The sequence below is a fragment of the Pipistrellus hanaki genome, assembly GCF_964339955.1.
Source record: "Pipistrellus hanaki genome assembly, chromosome: 2".
Classification (NCBI taxonomy): domain Eukaryota; kingdom Metazoa; phylum Chordata; class Mammalia; order Chiroptera; family Vespertilionidae; genus Pipistrellus; species Pipistrellus hanaki.
The window spans coordinates 9,030,395-9,041,286 of NC_140504.1; the positions used below are offsets into that span (position 1 = coordinate 9,030,395).

General features: G+C 37.0%; 1 long non-coding RNA gene across 1 annotated transcript; it reads right to left on the reverse strand.

Annotated features, from left to right (window-relative positions):
* Positions 1 to 901: 901 nt before the first annotated feature.
* LOC311618284 lies at positions 902 to 10,199 on the reverse strand. Its single transcript, XR_014794286.1, has 3 exons — positions 10,138 to 10,199; positions 8,135 to 8,184; positions 902 to 939 (listed from the first exon to the last, which is right to left on the reverse strand). It is a non-coding gene; the product is annotated as an uncharacterized lncRNA (long non-coding RNA).
* Positions 10,200 to 10,892: the final 693 nt, after the last annotated feature.

Here is a 10,892-nt window from a genome sequence, read left to right on the forward strand (position 1 = left end):
TAATAGAATGTCATGAATGCCAATTTACAGTGTGACCTTAATTCAGAAATTGGAAGAAGTACAAGTTGTTTTTAGGAGGGTCAAATATCCAAAGCCATTTTTGAAATATTAATGTGACAGGGGTATGTGTGCTATCTTGGAGAAGAAGAAACTCGTGGCATAGCAAAAAGACAGGTGGTAATTGCAATAGCCTGAAAGGCCAGAGCAGGATGTTGGGATAGGTAAGAGTGACATACATAATGGACCCGACATACAGTGACAGTGATAAATGGTTAGAATTAGTGGACCAGCACCAGGGAGGAGTCATAGATACCTCGTGGCTTCTCAGAGAGCATGGTGAGATGAAGGAAAAGGGTAACAATAATAATCACAACTAATGCATAGTGACAGTTTCTTATATATTACAGGTCAGGCATTTTTCTAAAGGCTTTCTGTGGATTACCTCTTTTAATTCTCATGGCATCTCTGTCATCATAGGGATTCAGGCAAAAACAAAACAACGGTGGTAGTAATCACAATAAGTGTACAGAGCAAGTATAAACTCTGTATGTATTTATGAGTGTTTCTAATTGTACAATTAAGTAAATTGTTTTTTTCAATTAAAATAAATTTTTCAAATAAAAATTCTGTATGAAGTTATTATATCACTCAATTTTCCATTATTGATCTTATTGTAAACTGGGGGCTCATGCATGAAGATTTGTGCAATAGGTCTTCCTTCCCCTGGCTGCCAGCACCGGTTTTCCTCCGGCACCTGGGACTCAGGCCTTCTCTCTGGCCATGGCCTCTTGTCTTTGCTCTGGCTGGAGTCTTCACTTCAGCCAGAGCCTTCAGTGTTCACTCCGGCTTGGAGCCTTCAATCTTCTCTGCTCCTGTAGCTCCCTCTGCCCACCACCGTCCTCCTCATAGCAGGTGTCCCGCCCTGCCTGGATGCTCCACCTGCATATGTAAATTAACCTGTCATCTTTTGTGTTAATTTGCATGCTCACTCCTGATTGGCTGGTACCATCATGGAGGTATGGTCATTTGCATATTTCTCTTTTATTAATGTAGATAATCATATATGTGTGAACTATATTTCTTGTTTGTTTGTTTTGTGTTGTTAATTCTTACCTGAGGAAATTTTTCCATTGATTTTTAAGGAGAGTGGAAGAAAGAGGAAAAAACAGAGAGAGACATCAATGTGTAAGAAACACATTGATTGGTTGCCTCCTGCACCAGTCCCACCCAGGCCCCAAGGCCTCAGGCTGGGGAGGGGCCTGCAATAAGGTACAAGCCCTTGACCAGAATCAAATTTGTGTCCTTTTGGTCCACAGGATGATGCTCTATCCACTGAGTCAAACCATGTAGAAAAAAAATATATTTCTTAGACCTATCCCAAGAAAACCCTATTTCATTGAAATTTTCAGTATAATTTCTCCTGCAATTAGTTCATATTGCTTTGACCAATGGGTAATGATAAGATTAAAGTATTGGTGGAATTAAAATGAGTTAAATATGACATTTCTTTATATTTCAAAAAAGTTCTGAAAAAATTATAAAAACCACCTTATAAGTTCAGGGATATATTCTCCAGAGCATACTAGAATGCTCTGTTGCTCAGAGGTGGCTGGTCTTTTTGTGCTATTTCTGCCTTCAACTGATTGGATAAGGCCCACCCACTTAATGAAGAGCAATCTGTTTTACTGAAAGTCCACTAATTTAAATATTAATCTCATATAAAAACACCCTCACAGGGACAGGTAATAATAAAGAATAATGTATAGTTTGTTAAAATCTATACTATTATTCGTTCTCCTCTTATCATTTGTAGTCTCATATTGGGAGGGAAGCCATTGACCTAAATAAAACAACTTGCATAGTGCCTGAAATATATTATACAAGGTGCTCAATAGATGTTAACTCTATTCCCCTTTTGACTCTGTCTTCTGTGAAGGAAAAATGCTCACATAGATTCTTGCAGGCCATCGGACTGGTTCTTTTCAGGCTTATGGGTCTTGAGAAAGTTTAGGCATATGATTATTACTTGTATGTTAACTGAAATAGTTACAGTTAAAAATCAATAGTTCCTAGTATTGAATTTAATGTTGAGTTACAGTTTCTTTTAGGTATTTTCTAAGACATCACATAGCCATCTAACTTCTCACAAAGCCAGGTGTCTACATTATAAAGAGCAATTTATGTTTATTTTATTTAGCGCATGTGTATTTTATGCACATGTCTAAAACCAAAGCAACAACCAAGAACACATCTGCATCTTATGATGTGCTCACCTCCCTTGGGGAAAGCACAATGTTCAGATATTTTGCAAGGTCAGAGGTCCAGCACTTCTTGTGTGTGTGTATGTGTGTGTGTGTAGGTGTGTATAGCTGTGTGTATGTGTGGTGTGTAATTTTCATATCATAAAAAAGAACATTTTAATCTGCCTTCAAGGATATTTTTTCAGTGACACTTCATGAAACTCATTTAAAAGGGGAAAGTAACATACCATTTTTGTGGAAATGGTGAAGACTTATGGAATATATAGAAATGTACAGGATGAATACAAAAATCCCACCATTCCAAGAAAAGTCCCTGCAATTGCCTATTCATTCAATAAGTGATTGCATCTTAGACACTGGTGTAAGTGAGACAGAATCTACAGAAGGGCCATGTTTTTTTTTTTTTTTAAAGATTCTTGCTGAATGTCTAGTCTATAGGTCTATAGCTGTAAAGCTGATCTCTAATCTTATTCCAAATAACTCAGAAGCCACTGATCAATTTTAAATTTTCAGCAGAAGGTAGGTACAAAACAGATATTTAAAAAAATATTTTATTGTTTTTTTTTTTTTTACAGAGAGGAAGTGAGAGGGATAGAGAGTTAGAAACATTGATGAGAGAGAAACATCAATCAGCTGCCTCCTGCACACCTCCCACTTGGGATGTGCCTGCAACCAAGATATATGCCCTTGATCGGAATCGAGCCTGGGACCCTTCAGTCCACAGGCTGATGTACTATCCACTGAGCCAAACCGGTTAGGTTTGGCTCAGTGGATAGTACAAAACAAACCAAACAAACCAAAACAAACATTTTTTTAAATGAATGAATCACAAAAGCAGAGAGCCAATATGAAGAGAAACACTTTTCTTTTATCAAAAGTGTCTTGCCCTAGCTGGTTTGGCTCAGTGGATAGAGCATTGACCTGTGGACTGAAGGGTCCCAGGTTCAATTCTGGTCAAGGGCACATGTCTGAGTTGTGGTCTCAATCACCAGTGTGGGGTGTGCAGGAGGCAGCGGATCAATGATTCTCTCTAATCATTGATATTTTCTATCTCTCCATCCCTTTTCCTTCTTCTCTGAAATCAATAAAAAAATATATTTTAAAAACTGCCTTCATTGTAGTTACTGTTAAAGCCAGTTGCAAGTGGCTGACTACCAATGTAGCCATCTTGCCCTCCACATGGTTGTATATTTACATGTAAGATTGGCTTCTATTTCTGAATAATTTTTGTGAAATATTTTATTATATTTAGAAAAGAAAAAAATGAAGGCAGCATCTAGTTTCATAGACTTAACTACTTTGAGACCTTTAATTTTCTTTACAAGTTTACTAAAACAACACATGTAGGATGCTAAATTTAGGCCTAGCATTTTAATAATTTAACCTATGTGATAAATTCTTGACAACAGAATCACAAGTTTCATAAAACAAGAACAATATACTTTCTAAAAATTTAGCAATGTCAGATGAAAATTACATAGTGATAATAATCCCTCAAACTAGAGATCACAATGTCAGATTTCTAAATTTACTGGAAGAGACATATCCATCTCCCCCGACTATATCTAAGAAATGAGATTATATTATAGTTTGCCAGCGCATTCATATTGTGGGGAGTAAAATATAAAAGACAACAGGCCTGGTGCATGAAATTTGTGCATTGATGGGGGTGCCCTCAGCCCAGTCTGCACCCTCTCCAATCTGGAACCCATCAGGGATGTCCGACTGCTGGCTTAGGCACAATCCCACAGATATTGGGCCTAAATCAGCAGTCAGACATCCCTCTCACAATCCTGGACTGCTGGTGCCCAACCACTCATCTGCCTGCCAGCCTTATCACCCCCTAACCACTCCCCTGCTAGCCTGATCAATGCCTAACTGCTCCCCTGAAGGCCCGATTGTCCCCAACTGCCCTCTCCTGTTGGCCTGGTTGCCCCTAACTATCCTACCCTGCTGGTCTGTTTGCCCCTAACTTCCAGGAATAGTCACCCTTAACTGTCCTCCCCTGCAGGCCTGGACACCCCCAACTGCCCTCCCCTGTAGGCCTGGTCACCCCTAACTGTCCTTCCCTGTTGGCCAGGTACCCTTCCCCCCTCACCTGCCTATCCCTGCAGGCCTGCCTCCCCTCCCCCCCCCCCAACCACCCTCCCCTGCAGGCCTGGTCCCCCCAACTGCCCTCCCTGCTGGCCATCTTTGAGACCACATTAGGGCAGCGATCTTCTGCTTGAGTGTGAAGGTCAATTTGCATATTATCTCTTTATTATATGATACCAAGAAGGTTCTGACTCTTAAATCTTTTAAATGACCTGACTTTGTATCCCCACTTTCACGTTGTGTGACCAAGTTTGAAGGTCTCATTCTTCCTTCAATTATTACTTGGCTCTATAGATTAAAGCTTCCTGAACCCCAACACTGTATATTCATCCTGATCCTCAGAAATCTGTATTTGTGTGGTCAGTATTTAGTTATCAGTGCTCTATACATGTGTTAAATCTACAGACTCTGAATAATTTTCACAGAGCAGATTAAAGATCCTTGTTTTGAAAAGTTAGCAATAATTACAAAATAAATTCTTGTTTTTGAATAAAATCCTGAATCCATCTTGCTACCTTGAAGTGAACTGGACTTGACAATAAGCATCCATTCTTTTTTTTTTTTCAGTGCTACTTTTATAAGACAAGGACAGCAAGACAAAAACACTTCCACATTTACTGGATGCACTTGGCACACAAAAAACTCAACTCCTTCGCGGTTACAGATTATGACTTTCATGTTAAAAAGAAAGCCTACACTGTAGTATAGAATCACCTGCTGAGAGAACTAAGATGTCTATTTCCCTGGAAGTTTTCTAAAGGCATTATCATTTATTACTCAGAGATATTTTAGCTGCTTCTGGCAGGACATTTAGTTCCATTTGGTTTTTAAGTTGAATTTTATTTATGATCATTAATCGTCCAGTTAAGCCTATTCTGGTTGAAATTGTCCTAATGTGAGAGTATCCATCTGCCTCTTCCATCTTTTATTAGGAAATAAGGGAATTGGAATACAATTTTGGAGTTCATTCTATTTATTTAAGCACAACTAAGTTCATGTTTAATGTTAAATATTTCATACCTTTTCATAATTTGAACAATTGTAGTTCTGATATTGTAACTACAGCATCTGGAACTGTAAAATACATGTCACAGTATGTGCAACTGTCCTATATATAAATTTATCATAAACATATATGTACAAGGGTAGTGACTTGCCAAGGAATAGTTATGACTATAATAGAAAGACTTTTGAACAAAACTCTGGCCCTCCCTTTGTGTGTGTGTGTGTGTGTGTGTGTGTAAATATTTACAAACATTGCTACCAATTTATTATCTGATTTTAGATGAGAGTACAAAAATTTTTAAGGCAAAAATGTGTATCACTAATTAAAGTACTGCATACAACTGATTTAATGAGGTTCAATGTGTATGATTCTCTCATTCCAAACAAAGTTGTAAAGATTTAATATTATTATGATGATACAAGAGGCCCAGTGCAGAAATTTGTGCACCAGTGGGGTCCCTTGGCCTGGCTTGCACGATCAGGCCAGAACTGGCTTTCTGACATCCCCTGGAGGTTCCCAGATTGTGAGAGGGTGTAGTCCAGGCTGAGGGACTCTCATGGGTGCACAATCAGAGCTGGGGAGGGACACAGAATGCTGGCCAGTTGGGGAGGGACTGCGGGAGGCCTCCAGGGTGTGTCTGGCCAGTCTTGCTCAGTCCCAATTGGGTGGACTCCAGCAGCAAGCTAACCTACTGGTCAGAGCATATGCCCTCTAGTGGTAAGTGCATGTCATAGTGAGCGGTTGGCCTTAGCATATCATAAGCATATTACATTTTGATTGGATGACTGGATGACCAGGCAACCAGAAGACTGTCTGGAACTTAGCATATTAGGCTTTTATTAAGGATTATTTTCTACTCTTTTTATTGGGAAACTTCTTCCTTGTGAATTTTGTGATTTTCATAAACTCACATTGGAAATTTTACCCATAGTTTCTGATTTGCTGAGTTTAGAGCATATGTTCCAAACATTTTTTCCCCTCAAAATTCTTATGTCTATTAAAGAAAATTTAATACTTATACTTTTCATTTACTTGCATTTAAACTTATCAGAATGTTGTTCTGCAAGAGCTTTTTGAAGTCTAAGAGATATTACAGGTCTTTCAATGTCCCGAGGAAGTACTCTGCTAAAATTAAAATATTTTATCTTCTGGATTTTTCCTTTTCAGGTGTAATATAATTTTAAGAAGTCAAAATAATAAACAGGCTGTATTCTATTTTCTCTTTTTGATTGGAATTTTTAATATTTCAAAACTAACATACATTTTAAATACATAATTAATATAGAGCACTAGGGAGTCCTTTTCTTCTAAGAAATTTTAGACAATGTGGATTAAGATTCACTGGTTTTTGATCCCATTATTCTGGCTCTAATATTTTCATGGTTGTAATTCTGAAAGTACATTAAAAAAAAAAAAAAAACATTGTATAAGATGATAAACTATGCACACACATTCATCACAGAGCCTTATGTAAAAAATACAAAAGGCAAGAAGGAGAAGAAATATTATCTATTTTTTAAAAGATTTAAAATCATTGTGTCTGGCCCTAGCTGATTTGGCTCAGTGGATAGAGCATTGGCCTGCGGACTGAAGGGTCCTGTGTTCAATTCTGGTCAAGGGCAAATGCCCAAGTTGTAGGCTTGATCCCCAGAAGGGGATATGCAGAAGGCAGGCAATCAGTGATTCTCATCATTGAGGTTTCTAACTCTCTCTGCCTCTTTCTCTCTGAAAACAATAAAACTATTTAAAAAAAAAAAAGAAAGTGATAGTGAGCTTTCAGCCAATGGACACAGTTAATGATGAAAATGTGAGAACGGAGCCTAGGTATTGCTAATGATAGTAGTAAAACCTAGGACTCATCTTCCAGAACCATAGAAATGACTGACATTTGGTCACATGTCTATTGTTCGTTTGATTTATTCATAACATACATGAGACTCCACCCTCTCATTCTCTCAACTCTCATTCCACATATCTTACCCATCTAAGGGAGTTCTTTCTATCTCTAGACTGCTTGGGCCATGAATATACTGACAACAAATAACAGTGGCAAATGACGACAAAAGCAACTACCATTTACTCCTGCTCACTTCCTGGGATGTGCCTCACCCACCTCCCAGGACTCCAAATACATGCTTCTTTTTTTCATAGGCACTTCTATTATTTTCAAATTGCATGATAAACATTTGAAAACAATTTAGGTGTTAACCATCAAATGCTTCCTCTTCAATAGAGCAGAAAAAATGTACTTTGAAGGAGCGAGTTGTTCCAGAGAATCATTTTATTTGTGATGGTTTCTATTTAATTTTATAACTGATTTCTTCTTCAACTGGAACTTGTAGGTTGAAGGACCAAATTATTCTTTTTTCATTGTTTAAAGTATTACATATAGTATTACATATGTTTCTTTTTTCCCCCATTGGCCTCCCCTGAGCCACCGCCCATCCCCTCACCCCCGCCTGGCACATGCCCTCACCCCTCTAGTATCTATGTCCATTGGTTGCATGAATAGAAGTCCTTTGGTTGATATTTTACCCTCTCTCCCACCCTTGCCCCCGCCTTCCCTCTGAAGTTTGACAGTCTGTTCAATGCCTCTCTGTCTCTTTATCTATTTTTGTTCATCAGTTTATGTTGTTCATTATATTCAACAAATGGGTGAGATCATGTGACATCTTCGGGTATAGAAACTAGAGATTGACTAACAGGTACTTGCATTATGATATTCAATTTCTTAAATGGGCATGCTTTTGAAAATATGTGATGTTTGATTTACCTTTTGAGAACCATGCTCTTGACCCAAAAGCCACTTGCTTGTTAATAACACTGTTAAAAAAACAAACACATAAGCTCATCATGTCTTGGGACTTCATGTCACTCTGCACATTTCCCATCATTCTGAGATGAAGTCATTTATTTCTTCTCAATTTGAATAGTTTTAATCAGATCACAATGTTCCCTCTAAAGAATTTCTTTTTCAATTCAAGGAAAGAAGTCAAACATTCTTTTAAAATCGCTTTACAATATACCACATTGTAATTTACTTTGCATCAACAAAGTACAAATAACAGACATCCTCAAATTATATTTTGAAAGTCTGCACATATTGAACTAGTTTAGAAACTGACTAGAAATATATATATATATATATATATATATATATATATATATATATATTACTTTTACTGTAATAAAGCTAACAATATATTTTAAAGTCTACTATGTGATATGTGTTTCAAAATGATCAAGTTATGTAGCAATATAATCTTGGAATAGTTTTTATTGAGTTGGTTTGTCTTTTTCCATGCTTTGAAAGCAAGGATATTGACTAAGACATCAGTTGTGCATTGACAAAATGTTTTATTCCATTTGTGACATGATGGACTTGAGAAGAGGTAAAAGAAGGCTATTTATAATTTTTCTGGATGTCAGACAAAAGCCAGAACTATATTGACCACACTGGGATATTCTGGATGGGGGAAAAAGTAGATTTACAGTTGTTTGTGTGGAAAATAATACTATAATTAATGAATAATACAAGAATAAACTGTGTTTTGCATACTAACAATTGTGCACCTACTTTTGCCTCACCCTGTATGGATGTCCTATTCATAAAGTTTTTGTATAGAGGTATGGATAAATTCTCTAAAGACTGCAAATTATCTCCCATTATTGAAAACCTAAGCAATTTTCTCCCCAATTCACTTAATTGTCTCTAACAAATAGTATTCTTTTAAAAGGTTCAAAATGTGTTTTAAAGGTATATATAATGTTTACTTATGTTTTATTCATTACACTTCATTTTCCCTGTCTGGAGTCATGAACATTAAAGCCCATGATGACTAGTAGTAAGATCCAATGTGGTTTCCCCTTTTCTTTTTGTCCAATAAAAACTATTTCTGGTTTTAGTAGTCTACATAAGGGAATTAATGGGAGGAAATATCACTCCCTGACCAGACCATAAACATTCAACATGATTATGTTAAATTACTGTCCCAACAAGCTAACCATTTGGTATATTCCTTATGTTGATAATTGTTAGCAAGTATCGAGTACATAATGATGGAGCCAAGGCACCAAAGGAAATAGATGGAAATAAAATATCCAGCCCTGACCTTGATATAATTATAATTTTCTTAAAGTTCAAGACATGTTTACAACAGCAAAGGCAACAACAAAGACATAGGAAGCAATAAATGACAATGGAGATAATTAACACCAGAAAGGAGTTCCCTGTGGGTCTGGGTAGTCATAGACCCAATGACCTGAAGTTGGTCTTAACAAATTAAAACAATGAAAATAGAGAATTTTAAAAGCACGGTTAAAGGTCAAAAGCATACTTTTTTTTTTTTTTTTTTTTTTTTTTTTTAGCGTGTCAGTAATATGTGGTCTTAAACGTACCAAGCACCACACTGCCAACCCTTTTACTTGCCCAGCCCTGTTACATGAATCAGGAATAAAGTTGTATTACTTTCAACCATGTTATGGAAAATGTTTTGTTTTATTTTTTATTTTTCTTAGCAAGTTAGTTTACATTATAATGAGTACCAATTACAAGTCAATCAATTTTCTGATGAGTTTCAGATGCATTGTTACTTCATTTAAATACTTAGGAAGACTCCAAAGTATATGCAATAATATTTTGAGAATTATAAATCCAAATGTGCAATATAATGTTATATGTTGATTACATAGCAATAAAAAGAGAAATGTGCATTTTCATAAAAAAAAAACAAAACAAAAAACAAACAAACAAACAAACAAAACAAAAAAACATACCGAGCAGGGTTTGCTAATCTTTTGGGGTTGATCTCCCATAAAGTAGAGAATTTGCCTTGCAGCTGCCCTGGAAAGAGGCCTCCTCCAAGGGTTGAGGAAGAGTTTAAATTCTCTCATCTGCATTCCCTCCCTGTCCACTCCCCGAGGACTGACAATAAGGGATTTGTGAAGTGGGCATTTATCCACTGCTCAGAACAGTTCTGGGACGATTTGTTCAAATCGACCAAGCTACAGAGAAACCATCTGTGGATGACTATTTTTGCATGAAATTTCGAATACTCATGAAATAATGTCCTAGAGGCAAGATTCTCCTCTCTGTCCTAAGTAATCCTGAGACAAATGGGCCCCAGCTAGAATTGACTCACTTGAAATGTACAAACATCTTAATCCTCTCTTTCATCTGTCTCTAAATATTCATGACTCCCCTTTAGCTTGTTAAAAAAAAAAAAAATCTGTAGCCCAGCTGGTGTGGTTGAGTGTCAGTCATTAAATTATGAACCATGAAGTCACAGTTCGAATCTTGATCAGGTTACATGCCTGGATTGTCGCTCAGTACCCAGTGTGGGGGGTGCAGGAGGCAGCTAACCAATGATTCTCTCTCGTCGTTGATGTTTCTCTCTCTCTCTCCCTCTATGCTCCCTTCCTTTCTGAAATAAATAAAAATGTATTTAAAAAATCTGAATTAAATATATGAAACCTCTCCCTGCCATATTAGGTACCCATTTAAGATAATCAACATTAGCTCTTGATGTTGA